The sequence below is a fragment of the Cebidichthys violaceus genome, unplaced genomic scaffold (assembly GCF_023349555.1).
Source record: "Cebidichthys violaceus isolate CVI_PGR_0920_01 unplaced genomic scaffold, fCebVio1.0.p SCAF_22, whole genome shotgun sequence".
NCBI lineage: Eukaryota > Metazoa > Chordata > Actinopteri > Perciformes > Stichaeidae > Cebidichthys > Cebidichthys violaceus.
This window is the reverse complement of record NW_027176395.1, coordinates 8,952,765-8,980,199: the sequence shown is the minus strand read 5'-3', so window position 1 is coordinate 8,980,199 and position 27,435 is coordinate 8,952,765. Positions and strand designations below refer to the sequence as shown.

Genomic DNA, 27,435 nt, shown 5'->3' with positions numbered 1-27,435 from the left:
CGAGGGCTGCTTCGTCGAAATTTTGTAGGGGGCGCTATTGAGCCGATTTAACACTCTGATTGAATAAAATTATATTATATAACTACATTTTGGCCTTGTGATCTGTGTGTCAAGTTTGCTTGTGTTTCGAGCTTTTTTAACCTCTCCAAATGACCATCGTTTTTGACGGCGAAGACTGCGTTACCACGGCAATGCCGTTCGACGAAACATCAAAAGCTTAGAGAACTGGCATTATGAACTTCTTACATTTGTGTGGAACAAATTTGATGTTGATCTGATTTTCCAACTAAGAGAAACACGCCAAAGTATAAAGACTTTAACTTACTGTTGCCAGTAGGTGGCGCTATGACTATGATTCAAAATTGGCTTGCAGATGTCTTCAGGCCTGGAGTTTAATCAAACATGTGAAATCTGGTAAAGATCTGATGATGCGGAGTCGAGTTACATCAGTTTATTCGTTCATGGCGAAGGATCGAAGTTCGCCGAGCCACCACGTCGCCGCCCTTCGACAACTTCTTACAATCTTCACAATAAAGCATTATCAACATCTTAAGGCTTTTCTGACAAAACTTTAGAGGGATCGGAATAATCTGTGAGGAGCAGGATGTCAAAGTACAAAACGTACAACTTCCAGTTGCCACTAGGTGGCGCTATTACTATGATTCTAAATTGTCATATACATGTGTTCAGGGTCAGGATGTTATGACATCTGAGAAATTTGGAGCAGATTAGGCAATGTACAGCCGAGTTACAACAACTTCCTGTTTCATGGCGAATGGTGTTTTTTTGCCGCCACGCCACGGACACATAGTTCGATAACGTTTTGATCTTTGAGTATCGTTTCACTGCCAAGGTCTCAAAAGCATACTGACCAAATCTGAAGGCAATCGGGTTTAATCTCTAGGAGGAGTTCGTTAAAGTACGGTGCCTTGAAACGGTCCAAAAACGTCATCAAATTCAAAATGGCCGACTTCCTGTTTGGTTTAGGATATACCTTCTTTTGACTTTTTTGTACGTCCCATCACGTTCCACATACCTACCAAATTTCATACAGCTAGGTGAAACCCAAAGTTGGGGCTACTCTGTAGGGGGCGCTATCGAGCCAAAATGTCATGCCGCAGCTGGACACCCCAATAATACTGGAATTTTCACCACGATTGAATTTTGTGCCAAATTTCAAAAGATTCCCAGTATCCCAAGCACCTCCTTTTTGCGATGAAACTGGTACGATAATAATAATAATAATAAAAAACATTAGAATAACAATAGGTCCTCCGCTCCGACTACGTCGGTGCTCGGGCCCTAATAATAATAATAAAAAACATTAGAATAACAATAGGTCCTCCGCTCCGACTACGTCGGTGCTCGGGCCCTAATTAAAGCTGCAAGCAGCATTGATCGGGCCCTCGCAACTTCACGCACGTCGAGGGTACTGGCAGGACTCTGGTTGACGCGGCCATGCATTTCTGTGACCATCATACATTGCGTGCACAAGTTAAACAGTATTTCCTGCCTCAACCAGCAGCGTAGCAAGATCATGTTGCCAGGTCTTAAGCCTCAAATGTTTTGAGTGTACCTCTGATACAATCATAAATGTAAGCCTGTTAAGATCATTAAGAAAATGAATGTGTGAATGTGTTTCAGTGTTTATAAAATAACAGACCGTCAGTTTACTGGGATGGGGTTCAATTCCCTGCAGTGTCCTGCTGATTGTATTTGAACTTACATGAAAGTTAACAGAGCAGTATTGTCATTTGCTTTTACTTGAACACTTTAATTTAACACTGTTTTCATTTTAAGCTCTTCTGTAACTTTAGATTGTAGTGTGAAGCATTCATTGTAACATTTAACGTGATTTTCATGTAGAAGCTCTGGACAGATCATTTATACTAATGCCCACTGACATGGTTTGAGAACCACTGTTGTCTAACTTTTGCTCTCCATGCATCTTAGTTTGCACATATTTAGATCAGAGAAGTCTTTTTCTCATGGTGTGCACACGAACCCTTTAATTAAGTTCAGTGTTTGGGCTGCTGTAATTATAGAATCCTGCTTACGTCTGTGGTTGCCAGTAGGTGGCGCTATGACTATGAGTTAATATTGGCATGCAGATGTCCTAAAATCATGACAGTAATCAAGCATGTCAACTTTGGGACAGTTTTGACAAAGTACAGTTGAGTTACAACAGCTTGATGGATGATGGCGAACCATGTAAAATGGCCGCTACAACAAGTCCATGTTTGATGAATTCTAAACTTTTAATCACAAAGGTCTTTAGATTGTTCTGACCAAATTCTAAGCTGATCTGATTAATTACCTCGGACTAGTTCGTAGTACAGCACCTGGAAATGGGAAAAATACACGAGAAATTCATACAAAGTTAAAAATGGCTGACTTCCGGTTGGGTTTAGAGCATGGACCCCAAAGACTTTTTTTCAAATCCACATGTGATACATCTGCTTACCAAATGTTATACATCTAGGTGAAACGTACTGCGAGGGCTGCATCGTTGAAATATTGTAGGGGGCGCTATCAAGCCGAGTTGCCACTCTGAAGCATTAAAATCACATCAGATAACTACATTCAGGATTTTAAATGTGTGTGACAAGTTTGATTTTGTTTTCAGTATTTTTAGCCCCTCAAAAACACCTTTGTTTTTAATGGCGAGGAATGCGTCGCCACGGCAACGGCATTTCACGAAACAACAAGCTTTGAGTAACTTTTAATCACAAAGGTCTTTAGATTGTTCTGACCAAATTCTAAGTTGATCTGATTAATTCCCTGTGAGAAGTTTGTTGAAGTAGAGCGCCTGGAAATTGCAAAAACGACTCTAGAAATTCAGACTAAATTCAAAATGGCTGACTTCCGGTTGGGTTTAGGGCATGGCCCCAAGAGACTTTTATTTAAGTCCACATGTGATACATGTGCCTACCAAATTTTGTTAATCTATGTGAAACGTACTGCGAGGGCTGCTTCGTCGAAATTTTGTAGGGGGCGCTATTGAGCCGATTTAACACTCTGATTGAATAAAATCATATTATAGAACTACATTTTGGCCTTGTGATCTGTGTGTCAAGTTTGCTTGTGTTTCAAGCTTTTTTAACCTCTCCAAATGACCATCGTTTTTCACGGCGAAGACTGCGTTACCACGGCAACGCCGTTCAACGAAACATCAAAAGCTTAGAGAACTGGCATTATGACCTTCTTACATTTGTGTGGAACAAATTTGATGTTGATCTGATTTTCTAACTAAGAGAAATAAGCCAAAGTATAAAGACTTTAACTTACTGTTGCCAGTAGGTGGCGCTATGACTATGATTCAAAATTGGCTTGCAGATGTCTTCAGGCCTGGAGTCTAATCAAACATGTGAAATCTGGTAAAGATCTGATGATGCGGAGTCGAGTTACATCAGTTTATTCGTTCATGGCGAAGGATTGAAGTTCGCCGAGCCGCCACGTCGCCGCCCTTGGACAACTTCTTACAATCTTCACAATGAAGCATTATCAACATCTTAAGGCTTTTCTGACAAAACTTTAGAGGGATCGGAATAATCTGTGAGGAGCAGGATGTCAAAGTACAAAACTTACAACTTCCAGTTGCCACTAGGTGGCGCTATTACTATGATTCTAAATTCTAATATACATGTGTTCAGGGTCAGGATGTTATGACATGGGAGAAATTTGGAGCAGATTAGGCAATGTACAGCCGAATTACAACAACTTCCTGTTTCATGGCGAATGGTGTTTTTTTGCCGCCACGCCACGGACACATAGTTCAATAACTTTTTGATCTTTGAGTATCGTTTCACTGCCAAGGTCTCAAGAGCATACTGACCAAATCTGAAGGCAATCGGGTTTAATCTCTAGGAGGAGTTCGTTAAAGTACGGCGCCTTGAAACGGTCCAAAAACGTCATAAAATTCAAAATGGCCGACTTCCTGTTTGGTTTAGGATATACCTCCTTTTGACTTTTTTGTACGTCCCATCACGTTCCACATACCTACCAAATTTCATACAGCTAGGTGAAACCCAAAGTTGGGGCTACTCTGTAGGGGGCGCTATCGAGCCAAAATGTCATGCCGCAGCTGGACACCCCAATAATACTGGAATTTTCACCACGATTGAATTTTGTGCCAAATTTCAAAAGATTCCCAGTATCCCAAGCACCTCGTTTTTGCGATGAAACTGGTACGATAATAATAATAATAATAAAAAACATTAGAATAACAATATGTCCTCCGCTCCGACTACGTCGGTGCTCGGGCCCTAATAATAATAATAAAAAACATTAGAATAACAATAGGTCCTCCGCTCCGACTACGTCGGTGCTCGGGCCCTAAATAATAGTAATACCCCATAGAATTTCAATTGGGCCTTCGCTGGCCCGACGTTGTCGGTGGCTTGGGCCCTAATAAAAACTCTTAGAAACTCAATAGGGCCTTCGCTGGCCCGACGTTGTCGGTGGCTTGGGCCCTAATAATAATAATAATAATAATACCCCTTAGAATTTCAATAGGGCCTTCGCTGGCCCGACGTTGTCGGTGGCTCGGGCCCTAATAATACCCCATAGAATTTCAATAGGGCCTTCGCTGGCCCGACGTTGTCGGTGGCTCGGGCCCTAATTAAAGCTGCAAGCAGCGATGAACGGGCCCTCGCCTCCTCCCGCACGTCGGGGGTGCCGGCGGGACTCCAACGTATGCAGCCGAGATCGTCTGCGAAAGTCGGACAACGCGCGTCGGAGTCCGATGATTTTTTTCAGCTTGGACCGCGTGACGCAGGAAATGATGCTATGCAAATAGTCCACAGCATCCTGTATCCGCTGTGTGGTGCTACAGAGCATGCAAAAACATGTTTTATGTTGCTCTATAACAACTGTAGACAACATTGTGTAAAAGTCATGTAAATTGAAATGTGCTAAAGGTTAAAATAGCATCATGCATAAGAAATTTCGTGCAGATTGAATAATGTACCTTGGAGTTATAACAACTTCTTTCTTCCAGGCCAATGAGTCAAAATGGCCGCCCCGCCACGTCAAGGTTCTTTGATAAAAACTCTAGCTTTTGATAACTTATCATCACAAAGGTCTTAAGAGCATCCTGACCAAATTTGAAGTCGATCGCATGAATTCTCTAGGAGGAGTTCGTTCAAATACAAAGGCTGAAAACGCGAAAAATCACCAAAAAACTGAAATTGAGTGAATTACTGTAGCGCCCCCTATTGGTTGAATGTTCTGAAAATTACAGGGGATGTTCCACCATGCAATGGGCACATATACTGCAAATTTGGTGATTTTAGGATACACGGTTGAGAAGTTATATGTATTGATAAACAAGCCACGCCCCAAGAATTTCATTGGTCCATATCTTCTAAACGCTGTAAAATATCAACAATCTTTTGATAACTTCATGTGATCTTGATCCAATAATGATCCACAGCAAATGTTGTAGCAATCGGACTAAGCGTGTAGGAGGAGTTTGAAAAAATGAGTTTTTCACAAAATTCAAGATGGCGGAAAATTTTGGTAGGCGGACCTTAGGGTTCTGAGAGGCTTTTTTGTAGATCTAACGGATCTAGACATTTGTGTTGAATTTCAAGTAAATCGGACATACTGGCCGAGGGGCGTCGCCGGTCCGACTTGTAGGGGGCGCTAGAGAGCCATTTTTTTACACTGAAATACGCAACCTATGTCAGATGGTTATTTTCGCCAGACCTGACAAGTCTGCAAAATTTTGTGAGTTTTCATGCATGGCAAGTATCCCAAAAATGCCCCCAAAGTGTAAAAATAAAAATCATAATAATAACCAATACAATTTCAATAGGGCCTTCGCTGGCCCGACGTTGTCGGTGGGTCGGGCCCTAATAAACATTAGAATCTCAATAGGGCCTTCGCTGTCCCGACGTTGTCGGTGGCTCGGGCCCTAATAATAATAATAATAAAAATTATACCCCATAGAATTTCAATAGGGCCTTCGCTGGCCCGACGTTGTCGGTGGCTCGGGCCCTAATAATAATTCTTTGAATTACAATAGGGCCTTCGCCCGACTTCGTCGGTGCTCGGGCCCTAATAATAATAATAATAATAATAATAATAATACCCCATAGAATTTTAATAGGGCCTTCGCTGGCCCAACGTTGTCGGTGGCTCGGGCCCTAATAATAATTCTTTGAATTACAATAGGGCCTTCTCCCGACTTCGTCGGTGCTCGGGCCCTAATAATATTACCCCATAGAATTTCAATAGGGCCTTCGCTGGCCCGACGTTGTCGGTGGCTCGGGCCCTAATAATACCCCATACAATTTCAATAGGGCCTTCGCTGGCTCGACGTTGTCGGTGGCTCGGGCCCTAACCAGTACAATTTCAATAGGGCCTTCGCTGGCCCGACGTTGTCGGTGGCTCGGGCCCTAATAATAAGAAACATTAGAATCTCAATAGGGCCTTCGCTGGCCCGACGTCGGTGGCTCGGGCCCTAATAATAAAAAACATTTGAATTTCAATAGGGCCTTCGCTGGCCCGACGTTGTCGGTGGCTCGGGCCCTAATAATAATACCCCTTAGAATTTCAATAGGGCCTTCGCTGGCCCGACGTTGTCGGTGGCTCGGGCCCTAATAATAATACCCCTTAGAATTTCAATAGGGCCTTTGCTGGCCCGACGTTGTCGGTGGCTCGGCCCTAATAAAAACTCTTCGAAACTCAATCGGGCCTTCGCTGGCCCGACGTCATCGGTGGCTCGGGCCCTAATAAATCATCATTATGTTTGCAGAATTTGTTGCTACACCTGACTTCCTCCTTTGCTCCCGTCATAACTACTACGACCACTAGAGGTCGGCTTCGGCTTGTAAATAACGCAGCCCTGTCTCACCAAATGGCGTCTGAATGACGGTAAGTCATTTAGCATGCAGTAACAATGCCATTCTTGCATTCTTGCGTGTCATTTTATGCCATGTAGTCTGTACTGACTTTCAACCAGGAGGCCAGTGTTAGTGTCCCAGAGTGTTGTTGAGTTGTTTTGAAGTTACATCAGTGATGTTTATGTCAACTGCAGCTGTTTCACAGTAACAATGTGGCTTAAAAAGACTTGTCTAGAATGTGTTGCCATGACATGCGGCATGTCCCTCAAATCCTGTGGTATTTGTACACCTTCTAATGAACCCATCATATTTAAAGCAGGTGTCTTAATTCATGAAACACTTCAATAGGACACAATTTTCGATTTTTGATCCAGACCAAACCAACTAAACTTAAGGTCACATTGTTTTCACAGGAAGTGGTTCTATGTGAAAAAGAAAAAGTATCACTGCCAGATACGTCATAGTGAATGTCCAGCAGCTTGTCGTATAATAAATAAATCTCTGGTGATCTCTGAAGTCTAACCAGTTGGTCTTCATGTCTGATAAGAAGCTACACAGCATATAACCCAGCCATCATTATAATATGACTTTACTTGAATTTCAATGGATGGATGGATGGATTGTCATGTGCAACAAAAGCTTGGATTAAAAATGACAACTTTCCCCATCAAAGCGGGCTGAATCAGAGATTTCATCTGGGCGTCCTGATCCTAATCCACACGGAGCGCATTTCAGAAAGATTCACCAAAGACCTGCAGGCCTGCGCTAATACACTGTGTGTGTGTGTGTGTGTGTGTGTGTGTGTGTGTGTGTGATGGAGATTCTCTGTCGTAGTTTCACATCATGGATTAAACCTTTTTACATGACGGCATGACGGTGTGCTCGTCTAGATGGAGGGATAAAGCTTTTATTGTAGATGTGTGTATGTGTGTGTGTGTGTGTGTGTGTGTGTGTGTGTGTGTGTGTGTGTGTGTGCTTCTCTCTCTCTCTCTCTCTCTCTCTCTCTCTCTCTCAGTCTAATCTGTAATGCACTACAACAGCTGGCATCCTCTCAGTGAATCTTCACACACTGAGTAGCTGGTCTGCTGCTGTTGGAGCAGCAGCATCATCCTCTTACACACAGCAAGCGACTCTTTCAAAAGCTTGTTTGGATTTTCGGACGGATGCTCCTTTTTGCCACAACAAGGAGAAGCAGAAGTGTGAAGGCTCTATGGAGGATAAAGGTAACACATGTGGAACTGGACAGTGCACTCCTTTTCTTTTTCATTGAACGAATGTTTAATGAAAAGCCAGCCTCATGTGGAAATACCAATGATCCAATTGGAAAAGTATTTTTATCAGCTGCAAATGCTGATCGTCTGTTATGTTATAGATCATTTTCTAATCTAATTTACACTCTTCTTACATTACTCTTGCCTGCTCAACATTTATTTATAACATGGTTTTACAATATGACTTAATATGAAAGTTATAATGATTCATTTTGACAAATAATATTATTTACCTTTTGTTCTGAAATGGAAATGAGAACTTATTTGGCAGCAAAATGTTATGAAAAACATAATGATAATGAATGAAACTTGTGTAAAATGTAAGATGTAACATGTTGATACTGAGCGTACCTGCGAAATGTTCACTGACAACATATTAATATCGTCATTATAAAAGTTTTTATGGTCTCACTTTAAGACACTCACAGCTCTTGGGTAAGATGAGGGAAAGATGGTGTGATTTGAAGAACAAACAAAAAAAGAGATGTTGACTTCATCAACATTCCCTGGTGGTTCCCCACTGGTCCACATACTGTATAGACCCTGAGCCTTCATGTGCTATTTCAAATGTTATCACTGGCCTTTGAAGGGGTGTGTACTGAAAGCTGCAGGGTGAGGGGGAATAGTTTCATGGTCTCACTCCTCTGTACTTACCCTCCGTCTCACTATACTCACCCTCCATGAACACATTTCTGTTCCTCACTTCACAGGTTTCACATGACTTTATGTTTCAACCAACCGCTTTCCTGTTCTTCCATCCATCCATCCATAGCATGCTGCTTTGGGATGAAACAGTTTTAAACTAAAGTAATAATGATAATAATAATAATATAATGATGATACTAATAATATTAATAATATTGAAGATAATAATCACTTCATTTTATATTTAACTCAGCACTTTTCAAAACTAAGGTTACAAAGTGCTTTACAAGATAGAAATGGCATGATCGTTGTTTTGGTTGAGTTTGTTTCTGGTTTTATTTTGAAGTGCCCTGCCTCTTGTGTCCCTTGTTTGTTTCACTTCCTGTCTTTGTGGTCTTCCCTCCTTTTTTCTGTGCAGCATCCGTGTTTGTCATGTCTCGTCCTGTTCTTAAGTTTCTTTATTTTTGACATTTCATTATTTCCTGTTTCATTTTGTGTCACTTTCGTTTCAGATCACTTAACTTCCTGCCTTTGTGTTTTCCCACCACTGTGATTGTCTGCCTCGCCCCTCATTGGATCCACCTGTGTCTAATCACCTACACCTCCCAGTGTATTTAAACCCTGTGTTCCCCTGTCTCTGTGCCAGTTCACCTTAGTACCTCTGTGTCTAGGGTTCCAGAGGGTTCCTCGTGTTCTATGTCCTGGTTTTTGTGATCGCTGCCTGTTTTGGCCCGACTTCGTTTTAGCCTCATTCCTGCTGGTTTGCCTGCATTGACTGCCTACCTGTGTCCCAAACCTGTTCTGACGATTAAAGAGTTGAGTCTGTAGTCTGCAGTGTAGTTTCCTGTCTCCATGGGGTGTAACAAAATAAACCGATACAAGTCATACAACATTGACATTGAAGAAGAAACCAGTGACAATTAGTAAACATAAAATAATCTTTAAAATATTAGAAAATGTATACAGATACAAGTGAAGAATTCAGGCTACAAAGCCTGTGAAAGCACACTGATGAAAATCTGTTTTTAAAAGGATTTTAAAGAGGTGAAGGAGCTCGCCAGTCTGAACTCCTCAGAGAGGTGATTTAATGGAAAAGGCCCAGTCACCTTTGGACCTCAGTCTAGATTGCAGAATGGGTCTCAGAGCCGAGCCTGATCTCAGGCGTCAAAAGATCTGAGTACTCAGGAGGGAGTCCAGAACGGGATTTAAAAGTTATCAATAATATCTTAAAATCAATTCTAAAATTCACCAGGAGACAACATGCTGTATCATGTGCTCTCTGTTTTTGGCTTTGGTGAGTCTTGCGGCTGCATTTAGTACAAGGTGTACTTTGTATGAACTCCGTTGACTCAGATGTGTGTAGAGAGAGATACTATAGTCCAAACAAGTGGAAATACAAGCACGTAGGACAGTCTCTAGATTATACTGGAAGGAATTGAACTGATCTTGGAGAGTCTCCTGAGCTGTAGGCAGGACTGGATATCGGTGTTCAGACGTTAGTTCAAGCTGCGGTTGTTATCAAAGATGACACCAGGATTTTACAGTTTGAAACCGTTTTGGGACAGAGAGTCCAGATGTTTGGAGGTGTCAACATTAGCTGTGCCAGGGCCAGTAATAATGAGCTCAGTCTTGTCAACGTTTAGCTGCAGGACGTTCTGGGCTGTCCAGCGTTTGTGGTAACAATGCAGTTGTTGAGAGTTTCCATCTCATTCAAATCCTTGTGGATAAAGTACTCATTGTAGCAAACTGAGGGAACAGTGAGGCCAGAGATGATGTGATGGTTTTCTGAAAAGATTGTAAAGGATGGCCACTTACTTGTTGTTGATCTTATTGTTGGTGTTCTCCATGATTCACTATGTAACTGAGACCTGGTCTGGTTTCATTATTTGAAAGTTGTATTTATTCAGAAACATTTGGGAAAGTGTGTAAACATCTCAAGTTATCTATGTTTGACTCATTTAAAATATTAAGATACACAAAGATAAAAAAGAAAAAAAGAAAACAGCCCACGCTGGTTTACAACAGAGGGTGTGAACTCTTGAACAGCCGTTGCCACAGCAACCAATCTGGTTCAGGACAGACCTGAAACATCTCACAGCTTTACAAGCATTATACTTTTGGTTTGTAGGGAGTTAAGCTCTAGGCTTCTTTTTTTCTCTGATTCCAGCTCAGCAGACTTTTGAAACAGCTTGAAGAGCCGTTTTCTAACCAACATACTGTAATATAGTCTGTCTCTAAAGATTTGGGAATTTTAAATCCTTCATTTTGTGTTGTGTACTTCTAGGCAACACAGATGCTGTTAGAAGATTTAACTTTACCCCCTTTTAACCTTTTTGTTTTAATTTACAATTGATTTGTTAGTGATGTATGAAATATTAAATAATTTTTTTAAATAAGTAATTTATTTTTATTCCATTTGTGTGTTTTTTATTAATATCAGTTTTCAGTAACCAAAATCCACTGGATATTATTTATCATCAATGAGAAATACAGAGAAAATTGTTATTTATTTTTTGTTTTACCCAATACACAAAACCAGCAGCCTAATGAACACCAATGACTGACAGATGCTGTGTGAGGATAGTTATGTTTGCAAGACAGGATTAAGGGGTGGTGTGAGCTCATAATTCATATTCATAATAAATATTTGGTTAAAACACCCCAGTAACCAGGCCCAATATAAACACGAGGCCTAGATACCAAATGATTCATAATTATTATTAATATAATGAAACATTGTAAAGGTGCAAATATCAGAAGATAATAACTTGTAATTTGCAAAATATTTGTTTTTATTCAAGGTATCATATATTGTCTAAATTAAATATGAAATATTATAACATTGTTTATGATATGAAGGCATATGTAGAAATTTAGTCTTACATGTATTATATCGTACTATTCAGCAGATAAACAGTGAACATGCTTTACATACAGTTCACACTAACATACTGTATTCAGTGTGACAAACTAAACACAGTGAACCTTTTAGAATTCATTGTTGTTCTTTTCTGAGCACAAATGTTGCGTCTCTGCTCAGAGATGAAGACAGCAGAGGTGGTGACAGCTTCCTGTGTGTGGGAGGAGCTTCCCAACCCCACCAGCACAGAAGACGGAGACGCTAACAACGTCCTCCGTGCTGGTCGGGACGGGTTTGCTCCTCATCCTTGCGGCTGGAGGGTAAAGAGGGGGGGAGGGGGTGGTGCTGCTTCTTCCTGGGATGACCGGCTGGTTGACGTCCACTCTCGGCTGCCAAGAACACAGAGGCGGTCTGTCCTGTGAAACAAAGACACAGTTCAGAATCATGATGGACACAACTTCTGTTGAATTTTCTATGAATCTGAAAATGTAACTACCAAACATGAAGCTGTAAAACACGGGACCAATCTTAACAAGACATTGTCTCCATGGTGCACAACTAAAGCATATTTTTGGCATTTTATGAATATTGGCCTGGTCGCCATTTTTTTTTCAGAAGTGTCGATGTGAATTCTGGTACATTTGATGCCCTCAAACCAAAACAAGTAGATTCTCTCAGTGGGTTCAAACTCCAACAGTTCGCTTTCCACAGTTTGGTTTTGCAAGAGGTTTTCAACTTGTGTCCAAGTCCAAGTGCAAAGTAAGACTTTGAATGGTCTGCAGCCTTTATATAGCCTAGGTCGGGTCAACGTTCTGTTTCCATGACATGTACCGACGCACGAGTGTGCGTGTGATGGAGCTAGACATTTGTGAAATATATTTTCTTGTAATTATTATGATTAATTGTATTTTTTTTCAGCAATTTGTTTGCAACCATACATTTTCCTTTTATTACAGTACTGAATGTGAGGCAAACCATTAATAGTTTTTTTTCTTTCATTTTGAGTTATGACTCACTGTAAATGTTACCCAACCATAAAATACTCATGCCAATACAACAAATCTGAATTTGAAGTCATGAAGTAGACAGAGAGAGAGAGAGTAAGAGAGAGATGAGTAAACAAGATCATATCAGCAGTCAATCGTATGTGGCTCAGAACATCCATTACAGACATGTTTACATGATATCTATCAGTCTCATTCATCTTATGCATCCGTGATGAAAAATAAAGCAAGCTTTGTTATCATGCAATATTGTTTTAGGATCCAACAATGTTCTCCCTGTAATTAATCTCCATGTTATGCTGTGCATTACAGTATTTTGGTGAACACCTGTGTGTTTTTGTTCTCACGTGCCGGCAGTAGTGCAGATGTAAGATAGATGTATATGTTTTATTTACGTTAAGAATGCCAAATCTATACTGAACACTTTTTTTTTTCTTTCTATGGTTTAAATTCTATACTTTAATGTGCTAATATTGAGACCGGCCAGCAGATGTCGCCATTTTACCATAGGGGCTGTCCTTCCATTATATTCACCCTTCCCTATAGAGCAGAGGTAGCCAACACGGTGTCCACGGGCACCTGGTCGCCCGCAGAAACCACGTGAGTCACCCGCAAGGCATGTTCTAATAGCACTAGTCACCCTGGAGCTCCGTCTAAAAAATGTTGTTGCTGTTCTTTTTTAATCAAAAACACTTGCATTAATGTAGATTTTAAAATGAAACAGGAACAGGCCGCAGGGCAACAACTCGAGGGTGGCGGGGGTAGAGGCGAGGCAACGCAATCCGACCGAAAAGGTCCAGACTAGAGGTTTGAACGTGGGCGCCTGAAGACGCTCGCGCGCCTCGGAGGGTTGGATTCCCCCCCTCGGCTATAGACAAGACTTTTTACTAGTTTCTTCATGGAGAAAAATGTACTATTAGAAAAGCTGGTGTCGGTGACAACAGACGGGGCTCCTGCCATGACGGGCCGGAATGCAGGCTTCATTGCGCAATGTAAAGGTGACCCAGACTTCTCAAAATTTCTACATTACCACTGCATCATTCACCAGCAGGCGCTGTGTGCAAAAGTAACGGCTTTGATCATGTGATGACTCCTGTCGTGAAGATCATAAATGGCATACGCTCCAAAGCCAAACAACACAGGATATTCATAACTGATCATTTGTATAAACATGGGACAGAGTTCATGATTTGTTCAAAAATGTTACAAAAGCGGTTAGTACAAACAAGACATGATTTGAAGATATGACAGTTAATGAGTTCCTAAAAACTGTTAGAAGTGATCATTTGTACAAAAATGTAACGGGTGTGATTTTGAACCAAATGCTACAAATGTGCTTATTCACACAAAACTGTCAAGAAAGATATTTACAAAAATATCAGAGATGTGATACCTCTGACTTTCAAATGTTGAAACAGATTAACAGAAATACATGTTGCAAGTTTAAATATATCTGTGTATCCTACCATCATTGTTGTGGAAATCATTGTTAATAATTATTGTGAGAAATAATCAACATTGACATGTGATCAAACAGTCTCTTCACATATATTATTGTTATTAAAAGGTGATCTGTGCAACTTTGTTATTCAGGAAGTTTGTATCAAACAAGTAGCCCTTTGTACTACTCAGTACCCTTGAAGTAGCTCTCAGTTTCAAAAAGGTTGGTGACCCCTGCAATAAAGTTTCTCAGAAGAACAACAGCAGATGAGTATGTGAAAAGAAAATAGTTTTAAAGGTTCAAGATACGAGTGTAATGGAGACCAGGGGTTCCATTACCAGAAATGATTCATGGGGATCTATCTGGGGATTATTGGCAAAGAACAGTAGGTTTCACACAAATTTTATTTAGATTGTTTATTTAGTAAGTTAAATATAATTGTCTTTGATGTAGTAGCTCCAGAGGAGCCACATGTGGGGAAGCACAGGATGACTAGCCATCCTGCCTGTGTAAAAAGAAACCTCAATCACTGTTCAGAACAAAGCATTTTGTGTTTTCTAACTGTGTTATCAACTTACTGAAAAAGCTAATTTATACAATAACTCAATACTGACCTCTTCCTGGGTGAGACAAGACCAATGACCTGCTTAAGATCTCCAGGAGCAAATTATTAAGATGAGGGGGTGGGGTAGAGGTTCAAACCATGCATTATTTTGAGTGCATGTGTTATTGTTTTATTTAGAGGACTTTGTGTTCTATTTTTGAATGGTGTTGGTTCACACCTGTGCTAGAAAGTCCACATCAATACGTTTTCATTTAAAACAGGGTTTTAAAACAAAAACGATCTCTGCTAATCGCTCCAATAACAGCTGCTTCTTCCACATGTCGGGAGTAGTAGAATTATAAAATGCAGTGTTGAACTGCACGACAGCTGCTAGTTTAAGCAAAAAGGTCAGCAATACCTGTAATTCGTTATCCATGTTGAATTAACCACTGCTAGTCAATCAATAATCAAGGCTGTTGTTGTTGTATGTTTTCGTCCGGAAAAGGCTCACATGATAGGGACGTGACAAATCAGGGAAGGACACCTCTTGACTGCTAAGACCCAATCAAGTAGCGAACGCGGGTATCTACATCATTCTTTAATAACTTATGCTATTACACCTGTCCACAATACAAAGTAACTCTGGAGTTTCAAACTTACTTTCGGTAGCATTTCTAAACTCCTTCATTTTCTGTGCTCTAAAACTCCAGAGTAGTGTGGATGTTCAGTGTAAACGTAACAAAAGAAATGTGTTTTAAAATGGAAACGTAGTCGTGTGGATGTAGCCTTAGATACAGGAAGCTTTCAGTCTGTTGTTCTGTCTGACTTGGTGCTATAGGAGTTTTGGAGTGATGCTAGGACCAAGTTAAGCTGTGTGCATGGCGATAGAAACTTTTATCCCTTGGCTGAGATTTATTTGACTGTAGGTGGCCAGACATTTCTCTTGGCAATGGCTTTAGCTCCCAAGCTACCCGTTGCTGTCATTCTTATTCTAGATGTCCCTACACTGCTACATTTGGCAGTAGAAAACCAAAAAATGAAACTTTGCAAATCTTCTACCAGAATTCACCAGGACAGGGAGTTGGGTCACCAAGACAGGAAGTTGGGTCATTGGCCCAGGCAACTGATTGGAAGGCACTCCCAGAGCCTTCAGTTCCAGTTTTTATTTCGGTGACCACCAGAGCTCAGAAGACATGTAACCCTAATAACCCTTAAAGACCAGAAGATGTGAGGAGAAGGGATACGTTTTTGGGTTCAGCCAAGCCAGAAATTGTACAGCAGATGAAGCCCAGTCAGGTTCTGGAATTTGGGATGATCCAACATTAAAACCCTGGTTTGATAACCCTGGTTTGATAGAGTCTCCCAGGTTGAGGGAGAGAAGCAGAGCAGAGTGGCAGATGCAACCTATGCTGTGAAAGATGGCATTCTTTATCAGTGTAAAGCAGAGGTCTTCAACAGGGGGTCTGCGAAATCTTGGGTTGATTAGACAATTATTATTTAATTTTTTTTCCCCAACAAATTTAAATGTCTTTAAATACACATTAACTTGAATCCAATATATTGTAGCGAATGGATAAATTGAGGCAGAAGATGTTATCTTTCAGTCAGAAATGCACAAATTCAGCGACACACAGGAGGTCTCTCAAGCTGGGTACCGGTTCACTCACAGCACGAGACTAACCTGGACCTGTCCCTTCAAGCAGTGTTGCCAACTCCTCAGTAAGGAAAGTAGCTATTGGCTGTCCTAAAAGTCGCTAGAAGTTGTTAAATGACGTCATTGCCTAATTTGCATAATTGTAAAAAGTGAGTTTCTTTTTTTTTTGCCATTGAAATAGGCCATCAGTTCTTATGGACCCCATTGTTAATCACCGTCATAACGGAGGCATTGTTAGTCCATATACCCAGGAGTTTCCCTGTTTTTAAAAATATTCACCGTTACATCCCACTCCGTAAACTGTTGGAGCTGGTATTTTTGAAACAACCAGAAGTGAATGGCGCAGTCCAGTTGTGCTGGTGCCCAAAAAGGATGGATCTCTGAGGTTTTGCATTAATTTCAGTTATCTTATTGCTGTCTCAAGTTTGACCCTAACCCAATGCACCCTATTGATGAGCTCTTGGAGAGAGTGGGGAGATCCAAATGTATCTTCATGAGCAAGGGTTACTGGCATCTTGCCCTAGCACCCTAGATGCACATCCACATGAACTAAGAAATATCAGTTCATGTGGCGGTGCCTACTGATTTACTCAGATTTTTACTGACGACTTTTTGTCACGTGTTGTCTGTCACATGACTTTATGTCCGTAGCTTACATTACATTACAAGCATACTTATTTTCAGCCAAACTATGATATTTTTTTTAAACCCTAACCAAGTATTTTTGTTGTCTAAACTTAACCGCCACAGTTTCACAAAGTTAATCACACTACATTGTCAAGCTCCTACGCAAAAGGCTTCTGCCTTTAGGGATGAGATCTGAGCGATCTTGAGATAATTATGATGAAAACAACTAATCTGGTGGCATCCAGCTGGTGAGGTTGCATATTGCAACCAAGTGAAATTTCTCCCGTGTGCCAAGCGGGTCGGACAACTACTACAATTGTGGCTGACACAAAAACACAAATAGCCCTATCCAGAGCCAGTGTTTGGTTTGTCCATTCTGAGCTACTGTAGAAACATGGCCGCTGTCTCCGTGAAGAGAACTGGCTCTTTATGTTGATATAAGCGGGTTGTTTTAAGTAAGTTAAAAATAGAACTGTATGTGATACAAGTGGGATTAGTGAAGAGAACAGATTAAGAGTGAATGATGAGCCCAAGTGTTTCAGAGTACACATGCTTTTGTTTTAAGATATTTAATCACCAACAAAGATTAAAGGTTGACCCTTGGCATAGAGTATAATCTGACTATCAGCTCAAATGCAGCACATGAAACACATGAAATCCTTTGTCGTTACGGTCAGATACTTAACATTAAAGGATCAGGACAGTCAGCTTGAGAATTCAGGTCAGCGGTATTTATTGAGGGAGCCAACAACACAATAGCAGCAGCAGGTAGCTGTTTTCAGTGAGAAAGCTCTGATAAAGTGACTGTACGCTACCCGCTCAACAGCAAACAGACACAGTTAGAGACTAGCTGGTCAAGATAGTGGACCATTTAGCGGCTAAAGAGAAAGATATATCCCTTTAGGAGTTGGTGGAGACCAAAACGAGAGCTAAAAGACACTGAATATTAATATAATACTAATATTAATATGAACAATATTTTTACCCCAAATAAATGTCAATGCAGCTTTAACTCTTTGAATCCTGCATTGTCTACACATGGTTTTGTGAGGAATTTTAAGTTTTAAAGCATTCTCAGTGCTGGATATTATGTGTCACAGTGTGTTTACTTAGGTAGTGTTAAACCAAGGAGTGTGGTCATTGAATGTATATTGAGTCTGTGAGGGGGGTTTGAGGAATGTCAGAAGGTGTAAATCTGCGGGGGAAGAGGGTAGTTCACTGAGGTGTCTGCCCAGGACAATGGGTCAGGATCCAAGGAGGAGCCCATTGGACTTCAGCCAATCGTGGAGCTGATCGATAGGTTGAGGAATGTAACTCTGGGGGGACAAAGGAGCTGTTTGTCCCCTGAGAGAATCAGACTTCCTTCGTACCATGGGGCAGATACATCAATCTGTCCTGTGAACGAGGTCTCATATTTCTTGAAATATTTTACTATCGATAGTGTAATTTGGTTTGTGATTGTTTTGGCTTCTGTTAACAATATTAAATACTTTTGATTTTGACCTGGACCTGCTGACTCCTGCTCTGCTTGCTGATGGAATAAAGAGTGCAAAGGGTGGGGGGCTGCTGCTTCTTCTCCTCAGTGGCCTTCTTCTCCTCTATGGCCTTCTTCCCCTCTGTTTGAGAAATTTCTGAACATTACAGTTTTCAGTTCCTTCATTTACAGGCTTTTGGCATAGTGATTACCTGACATATGTGATTTTCAGGATTGGCTGCAATTTTCTTACCCTTAATGCAGGTTTGAGCTGTTAACACAACTTTGACATATTGTACCTTATAGGGCTGGGCGGTATGACCAAAAATGTATATCACGGTATTTTGTAAGATTATACCGGTTTCACGGTATATCACGGTATTTTTTTCCGCATTAGCGCATTTAATTATTAAGCGGACATTTGTAACACAAGAACCAGCCGGCAGCTAGCGATGAACAGTTGTTTGTGTGGCGTGTCTTCCGTCTCTTCCTGCTTTCTTCACCTACATTCCCCTGGGTCCTAAGACCCTCCAAGTACAGCTTCTTATCACCCTCTATGTACCAACGTACATCTATAACTAATACCACACATATTACACTCAGCGTTGCATATGTGTCTAACCAAAATAGAGAAAGGGCAAGCTCAAATCGTGGCAGCGGCAGCTAGTAGAGGCACTTCCTGTGGCAAGCTCAGCTGCCGCAGCAAGTTGCAGCAGCTGCCATGACTTTGTGGCAGCTGCCACTGTTTGTCACTGTTCGTGGCAGCTGACACTGTTTGCCACTGTTCGTGGCAGCTGACACAACTTGTTGCGACAGTTTCCACTGTTTGTGGCAGCTGCCGCACCTTGTTGTTGTGACAGTTTTCAGGGTTTGTTGGAGCTGCCACTACTTGCTGTGGCAGCTGCCACAGTTTGAGAGAATGCCGTGGCAGTTTAGCCTTTATTTATCGTTATTTGACAATATGTGACAATACAGTAAGGTCCTTAAAGGTATGACTGTTGGTTGTTGTAATTGGTTTAATAAAAAAATGATGATTTGTAATAGTATCGCTACTCATTTCTATTAAGCTAATATAGGCTAACGTCAGTTGGTACTTGTTGCCCATGGCAACGATAAACACTCAGTCAGCGGACTGAAGAAATGCAAATTGTAATTAAAGCTGCAAGCAGCGATGGACGGGCCCTCGCACCTTCCCACGTCTCGGCGGTACTGGCAGGACGCTGGATGTGTTCGACCATCGGACAACGCGTCCCGGAGTTTAACATATTTTTCCCGCTGGACTCGGCAATGCTGGAAATTATGTGGTGCAAATATTCCACCAGTTCCTGCATCCACTATGTGGCGCTAGAGAACATGCTTAAACATGCATTATTATGCTCTACATCAAGTGCAGACCACATCATGTAAATGTCTTGTAAATCAGATTCCGTCCTTCACATAACGCTGACTTCCATTTCATTTGCCAGTAGGTGGCGCTATGACTTTGAGTGAAAATTGGCTTGTAGACATCCTCAGGCAATGACTGTTATCTATTATAGCAACTTTGGGACAGATTTAAGCAAGTCCAGTGGAGTTACATCAGCTCGTTGTTTATGGCGAATCACGTAAAATGGCCGCCACACCATGGCTACGCCATTCCATCAAACATAAAGCTTTGAGTAACTTTTAATTGTAAAGGTCTTTAGATTGTACAGACCAAATTTGAAGTGGATTTGACAAAGTCCCTAGGAGGAGTTTGTTAAAGTATAGCGAATAGAAATCAAGGGAAAATTCACACAAAAATCAAAATGGCCGACTTCTGGTTGATTTTAGAGTATGGTCCCAAGAGACTTTTTTTAAGTCTATATGTGATACATGTGCCTACTAAATTTCATACATCTAGGTCAAACGTATTTCAAGGGCTGCATCTGCAAAATTTTGTAGGGGCCGCTGTTGAGCCAACTTGCCAATCTGAAACTAATCTAAAATCACATTAGAAAACTACATTCATGATTTTAAATGTGTTAGCCATGTTTGGTTCTGGTTGGAGCATGTTTAGTCACTCAAAAACACCTTCGTTTTTCATGGCGAATAATGCATTGATTGCATAACAATCTTTGAGTAACTTTTCATCACAAGGGTCTTCAGACTGTACTGACCAAATTTGAAGTCGATCTGATTAATTCCCTAGGAGGAGTTCGTTAAAGTATAATGACTGGCAATCAAGGGAAAATTCACACAAAAATCAAAATGGCCGACTTCCTGTTAATTTTAGAGCATGGTCCTAAGATACTTTTTTTAAAGTCTCCTTGTGATACATGGGCCTACCAAATTTCATAAATGTAGGTCAAACGTAGCACTGGGGCTGCGTTTTTTAATATTTGTAGGGGGCGCTATCGAGGTAATTTGAAACAGTCAAGCCAAAAAGCCAAATAAAATATTTATTTACATCACCTATGACACCTGTGTAAAGTTCCAAGGCTTGTTGAGCACCCTAAGCCTCATAAAAATAAGCTTCATTTTTCATGGCGAATGACGCGTTGCCACGGCAACAGCGTTTTGCATCAACTCACAATATTCATGATGAAGCATCATCAATGTCTTACGGCTTACCTTACCAAATTAAAGACTGATCTGGGTAACTTCCTAGTCAGAGTACATCAAAGTATAAAACTTGTCATTTCCTTTTGCTAGTAGGTGGCGCTATGACTTTTTGAAAATCTTGGCATGGGAATGTGCTCAAGACTGGACCAGCATCATGCATAACAAGTTTGGGGCAGATTGAATAAAGTACCTTGGAGTTACAACAACTTCCTCTTTCATGGCGAACGGCACGAAATGTGCGTGACATGGGCGCCACATAAAACGAAGGTTGTTCAATGTCAGTAGACCATTTTTGCAAATTTTCATCATTAAAGTCTTTAGATCACCCTGACCAAATTTGAAGTTGATCGCATACATTCTGTGGGAGAAGTTTGTTAAAGTACAACGCCTGAAAACGATGAAAAATGCCTAAAAATGCAAAAAATGGGAGTATTACTGTATCGCCCCCGAGTGGTTGAATGGAATAAAATTTAGAGTGTATGTTACAGAACACAATGTGGACATACACTATAAATTTCGTGATGATAGGCCAAATGGTTTTGAAGTTATATATATTGCTGTAGAAGGACAAGCCCCTATGAAATTCATTGGTCCATATATTCCTATTGCAATGGGTTATCAACAAGCTTTTAGTAACTTTTGACGGTATAGATCCAATAATGATCCACAGGAAATTTGGTACCAATCAGACCCAGCTTGTAGGAGGAGTTTGTGAAAATGTGTTTTTCACAAAATTCAAAATGGCGGAAAATATTGGAAGACGGAGCTTAGGGGTCTGATTGGCTTTTTTTTTTTTTTTGGACATGTGTGTCGAATTTCAAGTAAATCGGACACAATGGGTAAGAGTTGCCGCAAGGCGTTGCTGGTCAGACTTCTAAGGGGCGCTAGCGAGCAATTTTGTATGGGACCCATAAATTATCAAATTTTCTCGCAGTCCTGGTATGCTTGCCAAATATGGGGAGTTTTGGGATATGATAAAGCCCCCAAAAAGGCGATTCATTTGAGAGAAAAAGAATAATAATAATAATTAAAGCTGCAAGCAACATTGATCGGGCCCTCGCAACGTCACACACGTCGAGGGTACTGGCAGGACTCTGGTTGATGCGGCAATGCATTTCTGTGACCATCATACACTGCATGCACAAGTTAGATGATATTTCCTGCGTCGACCAGCAGCATAGCAAGACCATGTTGCCAGGTCTTAAGCCTCAAATGTTTTGAGTGTACCTCCGATACAATCATAAATGTAAGCCTGTTAAGATCATTAAGAAAATGAACGTGTAAATGTTCTTCAGTATTTGTAACATAACAGACTGTCAGGTTACTGGGATGGAGTTCAACTCCCTGCAGTGTCCTACTGATTGTATTTGGACTTACATGGAAGTTAACAGAACAGCAGTGTCATTTGTTTTTACTTGAACACTTTAATTTGACACTGTTTTCATTTTAAGCGCTTCTATAACTTTAGATTGTAGTGTGAAGCATTCATTGTAACATTTAACCTGATTCTCATGTAGAAGCTCTGGACAGATCATTTATACTAATGCCCACTGACATGGTTTGAAAAACACTGTTGATTAACTTTTGTTCTCCAAGCATCTTAGTTTGCACATATTTAGATCAGAGAAGTCTTTTTCTCATGGTGTGCCCACAAACCCTGTTTGGGCCGCTGTTATTATAGAATTCTGTTTACGTCCGTGGTTGCCAGTAGGTGGCGCTATGACTATGAGTTAATATTGGCATGCAGAAGTCCTAAAATCACAACAGCAATCAAGCATGTCAAGTTTGGGGCAGTTTTGACAAAGTAAGGTTGAGTTACAAAAGCTTGATGGATGATGGCGAATCATGTAAAATTGACGCTACACCAAGTCCATGTTATCCGATGAAACATCAAGCTTTTAGTAACCTTTAATCGTTAAGGTCTTTAGGTTGTTCTGACCAAATTCTAAGCTGATTGGATTATTTCCCAGGAGGAGTTCGTAGTGCAGCACCTGGAAAAGGAAATAAAACCACAAGAAATTCATACAAAATTCAAATTGGCTGACTTCCGGTTGGGTTTAGAGCATGGACCCCTAAGACTTTTTTTTAAGTCTACATGTGATACACCTGCTTACTTAATTTCATACATCTCGGTGAAACGTACAGCGAGGGCTGCATCGTCGAAATATTGTAGGGGGCGCTATCGAGCCGAGTTGCCACTTTGAAGCATTAAAATCACATCAGATAACTATATTCAGGATTTTAAATGTGTGTGACAAGTTTGATTTTGTTTTGAGTATTTTTAGCCCCTCAAAAACACCTTTGTTTTTCATGGCGAGGAATGCATCGCCACAGCAACGGCATTTCATGAAACAACAAGCTTTGAGTAACTTTTAATCACAAAGGTCTTTCGATTGTTCTGACCAAATTCTAAGTTGATCTGATTAATTCCCTGGGAGGAGTTTGTTAAAGTAGAGCGCCTGGAAATTGCAAAAACGACACGAGAAATTCAGACTAAATTCAAAATGGCTGACTTCCGGTTGGGTTTAGGGCATGGCCCCAGGAGACTTTTATTTGAGTCCACATGTGATACATGTGCCTACCAAATTTTGTTATTCTATGTGAAACGTACTGCGAGGGCTGCTTCGTCGAAATTTTGTAGGGGGCGCTATTGAGCCGATTTGACACTCTGATTGAATAAAATCATATTATAGAACTACATTTTGGCCTTGTGATCTGTGTGTCAAGTTTGCTTGTGTTTCGAGCTTTTTTAACCTCTCCAAATGACCATCGTTTTTCACGGCGAAGACTGCGTTACCACGGCAACGGCGTTCGACAAAACATCAAAAGCTTGGAGAACTGGCATTATGAACTTCTTACATTTGTGTGGAACAAATTTGATGTTGATCTGATTTTCCAACTAAGAGAAACAAGCCAAAGTATAAAGACTTTAACTTACTGTTGCCAGTAGGTGGCGCTATGGCTATGATTCAAAATTGTCATATACATGTGTTCAGGGTCAGGATGTTATGACATCTGAGAAATTTGGAGCAGATTAGGCAATGTACAACCGAGTTACAACAACTTCCTGTTTCATGGCGAATGGTGTTTTTTTGCCGCCACGCCACGGACACATAGTTCGATAACTTTTTGATCTTTGAGTATCGTTTCACTGCCAAGGTCTCAAGAGCATACTGACCAAATCTGAAGGCAATCGGGTTTAATCTCTTGGAGGAGTTTGTTAAAGTAGAGCGCCTGGAAATTGAAAAAACGACACTAGAAATTCAGACTAAATTCAAAATGGCTGACTTCCGGTTGGGTTTAGGGCATGGCCCCAAGAGACTTTTATTTAAGTCCACATGTGATACATGTGCCTACCAAATTTTGTTAATCTATGTGAAACGTACTGCGAGGGCTGCTTCGTCGAAATTTTGTAGGGGGCGCTATTGAGCCGATTTAACACTCTGATTGAATAAAATCATATTATATAACTACATTTTGCTTGTGTTTCGAGCTTTTTTAACCTCTCCAAATGACCATCGTTTTTCACGGCGAAGACTGCGTTACCACGGCAGCGGCGTTTGACGAAACATCAAAAGTTTAGAGAACTGGCATTATGAACTTCTTACATTTGTGTGGAACAAATTTGATGTTGATCTGATTTTCCAACTAAGAGAAACAAGCCAAAGTATAAAGACTTTAACTTACTGTTGCCAGTAGGTGGCGCTATGACTATGATTAAAAATTGGCTTGCAGATGTCTTCAGGCCTGGAGTTTAATCAAACATGTGAAATCTGGTAAAGATCTGATGATGCGGAGTCGAGTTACATCAGTTTATTCGTTCATGGCGAAGGATCGAAATTCGCAGAGCCGCCACGTCGCCACGCTTCGACAACTTCCTACAATTTTCACAATGAAGCATTATCAAGGTCTTAAGGCTTTTGTGACAAAATTTGAGAGGGATCCGATTAATCTGTGAGCAGTAGGGTGTCAAAATACACAACCTATGACTTCCTGTTGCCACTAGGTGGCGCTATTACTATGATTCAAAATTGTCATATACATGTGTTCAGGGTCAGGATGTTATGACATCTGAGAAATTTGGAGCAGATTAGGCAATGTACAGCCGAGTTACAACAACTTCCTGTTTCATGGCGAATGGTGTTTTTTTGCCGCCACGCCACGGACACATAGTTCGATAACTTTTTGATCTTTGAGTATATTTTCACTGCCAAGGTCTCAAGAGCATACTGACCAAATCTGAAGGCAATCGGGTTTAATCTCTAGGAGGAGTTCGTTAAAGTACAGCGCCTTGAAACGGTCCAAAAACGTCATAAAATTCAAAATGGCCGACTTCCTGTTTGGTTTAGGATATACCTCCTTTTGACTTTTTTGTATGTCCCATCACGTTCCACATACCTACCAAATTTCATACAGCTAGGTGAAACCCAAAGTTGGGGCTACTCTGTAGGGGGCGCTATCGAGCCAAAATGTCATGCCGCAGCTGGACACCCCAATAATACTGGAATTTTCACCACGATTGAATTTTGTGCCAAATTTCAAAAGATTCCCAGTATCCCAAGCACCTCCTTTTTGCGATGAAACTGGTACGATAATAGTAATAACAATAATAATAATAATAATAATAATAATAAAAAACATTACAATAACAATAGGTCCTCCGCTCCGACTACGTCGGTGCTCGGGCCCTAATAATAATAATAATAATAAAAAACATTAGAATAACAATAGGTCCTCCGCTCCGACTACGTCGGTGCTCGGGCCCTAATAATAAAAAACATTAGAATAACAATAGGTCCTCCGCTCCGACTACGTCGGTGCTCGGGCCCTAATAATAAAAAACATTAGAATAACAATAGGTCCTCTGCTCCGACTACGTCGGTGCTCGGGCCCTAATTAAAGCTGCAAGCAGCGATGAGCGGGCCCTCGCATCTTTGCGTACGTCGAGGGTACTTACGAGACCTCAGCTTACGCGGCCGCGAATGTCTGCGACCATCAGATAACGCGACCACGAGTTAGACGTTTTTTTCCTGCTTGGAGTATTTGACCCTGGAAATTGTGCTTTGCAAATAGTCCACCACTTCCTGCAACCACTGTGTGGCGCTAAACAACGTGCGTCAACATAATTTATGTTTCTCTATATCAAGTGTAGACAACATCATGTAACTTTCATGTGAATCGGATATCGTTTGTCAAATAACGCTGATTTCCTTTCGCCATTAGGTGGCGCTTTGACTTAGATGGAAAATTGGCTTGTAGACATCCTCAAGCCATGACTGTTATGAAGCATGGCAAGTTTGGGACAGATTTGAACAAGTCCAGTGGAGATACATCAGCTTGCTGTTTCATGGGGAGTCACGTAAAATGGCCGCCACGCCACGGCTACACCATTCAATCAAACGTAAAGCTTTTGATAACTTTTAATCACAAAGGTCTTTAGATTGTAGTGGATCTGAAAAACTCCCTAGGAGGAGTTTGTTAAAGTATAGCACCTAGAAATGGTCAAAAATGAATGGAAAATGCACACAAAGATCAGACCAGACTTCCAGTATGGTTTACAGCATAGTCTCAAGAGACTTTTTTTAAATCTACATGTGGTACATGTGCCTACTAAATTTCATACATGGGGCTGGGGCTGCTTTGTTGAAAATTTGCAGGGGGCACTATCGAGGCAATTTATAACGGCCAAGCCAAAAATCCACATGAAATCTGTATTTGCATCACCTATGACATATGTACAAAGTTCCATGAGTTGAGTATCCCAAGTTACAAATAAATCTATTCAAATGAGCATTCCCGATTCTCTCGTACAGTCAAACGTCCGTCTCCTGAATCAAATAAATCATCTAAGCAACAAGTCCATACACTACTTCATGGTGATCTAGCAATAGCTTGTCTTAACAACTGGTTTCAAATGCACAGCTAACAGTATGAAAGCAAAGCTAACGATTAGTATGCTAATGCTAACGGCTAATCGTGATTAGCAACACAACTTGTTTTACACTATAACATTTAGTCACAGTATAGAAAACAATTCACAAACTCGTATTTACCTCTTGTACATCACAACAGTCCAAACCATAGGATAACTGGTCGTCAGCCATTAAGTTATGAACATTATTGCACTCTCACAGAAGTCACTATTCACTTGATGGTGATAATTCGCTTCTCCATTTCTCCAACACACTGAACCTGGCCGCATACGACTAAGCCCCACCCCTCTACATGAGAATGGGCTTGGATTGGCTGTTAGTTTCAGGACAAGCCAATTAAACAAAGTCAAAAGAAAGATTGACATATCATACTGCTACACAAGTTAGGCTGTTAGGGAGAACACACGTTCTGAATCATGTACTTATCAAACAAACTATGCTCATTTGCATGAACTGCAACTTTTGAACTGTAAAGCTTATGAGTCTCTTATTGAAATACATTTTATCCACCCATATCTATTTTTACCCATACTTGTACAGTTTTAACTTGG

At 40.8% G+C, this 27,435-nt stretch overlaps 1 protein-coding gene across 1 annotated transcript in view; it reads left to right on the top strand.

Annotated features, from left to right (window-relative positions):
* Positions 1-7,998: 7,998 nt before the first annotated feature.
* ankrd6a (ankyrin repeat domain 6a) overlaps positions 7,999-27,435 on the top strand; it is a 58,621-nt gene continuing 39,184 nt past the window's right edge. Inside the window, exon 1 of the mRNA XM_068718145.1 lies at positions 7,999-8,071. The gene's annotated coding sequence lies outside the window, so the exon portion shown is untranslated. The remainder of the gene's footprint in view (positions 8,072-27,435) is intronic.